A 4,178-nucleotide genomic window follows, 5' to 3' on the forward strand; every position below is an offset into this window, starting at 1 on the left:
TGTCTTTTATACCTTTTAATCATAACATCAAAACTGATAAACTGAATTTCTGGATGAAATATACAAAACCTGATTCAGATCGGATTGCCATTTGATTTGGTTATGGTTTGTTAAAAATAACGAATTCAGGAATGAATAACGAATTCAGGTGCGTGTGTCATTATGACACTGTCATATAACATCAATGGGTAAAAATAACTGCATTTTGCCGTCCAGTTAAGTTTGGTGTTGTAACTGTAAACATGGGAGAAAATGCAAAACCACTCATCATATTACTTTTTGTTTTATTCTTGTTTTCAATACGAATAGTGTTGGCTTCGAACGTTCGGAAATTTTGGCTTGTTCGACCGTTCGGTATTTTTACATTCAAAATACAAAGGAAGCAAATTACATTTTAATTTCTATGGGCAAGACTTAAAGTAGAGTGTTTCACTGACTTTGTCATGAAAGCGGAAACTTCTTTTGAATTCGAAATGGTCAAAATCAGTGTTGCAAATCAGTAGACATCAATATACTATACCAGCGGTATATACCGAAGTATACTTATATACATAATATGAAGAAGAGCCTTTTGCAATTAAAACAAATGATGCAAAGTAATTAAAAATGTTTGAAATGTCAAATATTAACAAGTTTGACAGTTTTTAGTTTTTTGAGATTTTTTTACTATGTGTTTATTGATTCTAAAGGCATGGTATATTATTTGTTGTATATACCAGTATATACCGTCACAGTATAATATACGGTATATCTCTCAACACTGGTCAAAATCCTTTTTGGCGGTTTAAAAAGATTTTTCATTTTTTTCACGGAACTGATAAGAAATGATAACTTAATGTCTCCGGCAAAGTTGTAGCACTCAAAATCCTCTATAATGCTGTAGATGACTAATTTGTATTTAAGGGTTATCAATTTGGACCAATTTTCATGACATACCTCGGTATCGAATGAATGGGCAGGAATATTTGAAAACAGACAATTGATTTGAATTTTACATTTTATCTACAATTTGTTTTGGACTATGCGTCATTTATTAAACATGGAAAATACGTTTTTTGACCAAGATTTTAGTTTTTCCATTTTGGACCAGTTTTTCAATAGGCGATTACTAAAAAAAAAAATGTAAAAGCACCTTATTATTATACATAAAAACTACAATTGAAAACAACCTTCCCGAAGTCATTTTGGCTCATCTTCCAAGATTTGAATATTCATCTGGTTTTTAAGGTACCATGGTTGACAAATGGAAAATTTTGAATAAATTCCAAAACATGTAATGAATCGTTTTTGTTATGCGATGAAAACATATAAATCGATTCTACACCTTTATTTTAGTCAATTTGCGTCCAGTTCTCTTGAATTCCACTTAAATCCAAAATCTAGAAATTGAGATTCATAAAATTCTTGAGTAAATCTGCTCAAAAATTTCGATGAAATTGCCAAATAAAATCATGAGAAATTCTCTCTCGGATCCTCTCAAAATAGTGACAAATTTACTCTAACATCGGTAGGGTTGTAAGCCAGAACTCTATTTTCCGTTAAACCGTTGAGTAGTCAATTTTGGTAGAAATGATTTTGACCCAAGACCCTTACAGACGCTGCTGCTTTTCCCAACACGTCTGGTAAAACCGACGTAGACATTATTATTTTGGTTATATGCAGAGCGTGTTTTGAGCTGACGTTAGCAACACTAACTAACGTCAACTGCTGATATCAGCTCCTGACGAGTATGCGTTGCGTTATTTAAACGCATTTGCAGTATAAAAACGAAAGGGTAAGCAATCATAACAATGGATCGTTCAATCAATTTTATACTGCAAATGCGTTGAAACAACGCAACGCATACTCGTCAGCAGCTGATTTCAGCAGCTGACGTTAGTTAGTGCTGCTAACGTCAGGTCAAAACACGCTCTGGTTATATGGTTAAAAAAAATGGTGTGTATGTGTGAGTGCAAACGTGCGAACTCCATTCGCATTACATCATTCGGTGGCATTCTTTTCTATTGCTGATTTTCGGCTTGCTTTCTTCTCTTTTTTCTCTCTTTCACTCTAACGTTTGTAATGACATATATAGAATAAATTAATTTGTTGTTTTCATTTTCTAAAACACACCATAAATATGTGTGTATATGTGTTTGTTTCAATCGTATGGCAAGTCTTATTACATTTGTTACAACAACAACAACAAAAAAAGCTCATGGATTCATAGTACAACAAAATTAAATCAAACGGTTGGTTCATTTTCTAAAAATGAGTGAAGATAATAGGAAAAACTGATGTTCTCGCATTATCTGGCTAAAAACCTGTTAAAGTGTTTTCATTTATAATTAGAGTTCACACTAGTATATGGCTTCGAGATATGAATCTCACAATTGACGAAAGGAAAAAACAAATTGATTTTGAATGCTTCATAATTCATTGTTTATTTTGATACAATTTTCATCCCCCGGGTACTAGGGGGATTTCTCACACAAAAAGTTTGAGCAAATGTGCAAAAATTTCTATTATTTCTTCTTTTTTTATTGAAATTGTATGAAAATGTACTGAAATGACGATTTTGCTTGAACAAAAGTGTTCTGGAAGTGGGTTTTGGAGGATCCTCAGGATCGTTCAGAACTGCTCCCGATTCTGGAAGTGGGTTTTGGTGGATCCTCAGGATGGACCAGATCCGGTTTGACATTGCCCTGTCCCATCCTGAAGATCCACTTCCAGAACCAGGAGCAGTTCTGAACGATCCTTGAGATCCACCAAAACTCACTTCCAGAACAATTTCATTGAAGCATAATTCAAAAGTTCAGTGTAAATGTACATTTATTTACACGAATTGACAAAAATTGATCAAATCGAAATGAATTGAATTGAAGAAATTTTTCAAAATTTTTAAGAATTCATTCATTTTTTTCGTGAGAAATCCCCCTAGCTCGGGTAAACCAAATCTTTAAACAAAAAATGTCGTCATCTTCTTCTACTTCCTAAACTTAATTATTAGTTTCAACAAATATAATCTAAAAACTTGAATTTATCCATCCATTTCTTGAGTCCGTTAAATTTAATTCGAATTGATTCATTAGGTCTATTCGACTTTCTGTGCATTGTACTCGAATGGCATTTGAATTTATTTCTTGAAGACTTTGAGAACTTTCAAAACGGGATCACCATAGTGGGTGGCGACTTTGAGTGCTGCTGGATAAGGAGCGTCGACAACTTTTTCTGGAATGGAAACAATTGCTGCAATGGAACAATAAAATGTTTGTGTTAAAAATTGAGCAAAATGTGTGAAGAACAATTAGTTGGATTTAATGAATGAAGAAAACCAGGTTATGATCAATTTTCAATCGGAAACATACATGCGCTATAAACTGGAGCTGGCGCTTCGGGAACAACGACCGTTGGAATGTATGGAGCATCAACAACAGTTGGAAAAACTTCGGTGTGAATGACTTCTGAAATGACCGCTAAAATCAGACGGAGTAAAGGAAGATGCAAATCGTAAAATATCCATATTGAGTCCATATTCATTTCAATTCTACTTACGTTTTGCAACTGGTGAAATTTCTGGCAACACAGGGACGACTGCTGTGGAATTGAATATAAGAATTATTACTCTTTGTGAAACCACAACTGTTAGCTAATGAATTCAGACGTCGTAGTATATTAAAACTTACATGAGGCTCCATAAACTGAAGTTGGCACTTCTGGGATGTATGGAGTGTCGACTACGGCTGCTGAGTATGGACCAGATGAGAGAACTTCGCTATGAACGACTGGCAATTCCGCTGAAATTGAATAAACAATAGGAAAATGAAAATCAAGATCGAATGAATATACTGTAGTGATTTTTAGACGTCATTTAAAGCCAATCATTTCATCTGGCAGTCTGATAACGATCATTTGTAATAAGTGCAAAATGTTGAGATCGAATTGCTAGGTGTAATATTTCCATTGCATTTTATTATTCACTTACGTTTAACGATTGGTGGAAGCTCTGGCAATACAGGTGCTGGTGGTGGAGCAACGTACATATTTTCGTGGACAGGGACGATTGCTGTGAAGTTAAATACGGCTTTTAGTCAATTATCCTACAGAAAATTGTGATTTCAGTAAGAGAATATAGATTCCCTATATTCCCTTAGAGCTTACGTTGGCCATAAACTGGAGATGGGACTTCTGGGATGTAT

The sequence above is a fragment of the Sitodiplosis mosellana genome, unplaced genomic scaffold (assembly GCF_009176505.1).
Source record: "Sitodiplosis mosellana isolate CC-2019 unplaced genomic scaffold, AAFC_SMos_1.0 Smas_scaffold_6191, whole genome shotgun sequence".
NCBI lineage: Eukaryota > Metazoa > Arthropoda > Insecta > Diptera > Cecidomyiidae > Sitodiplosis > Sitodiplosis mosellana.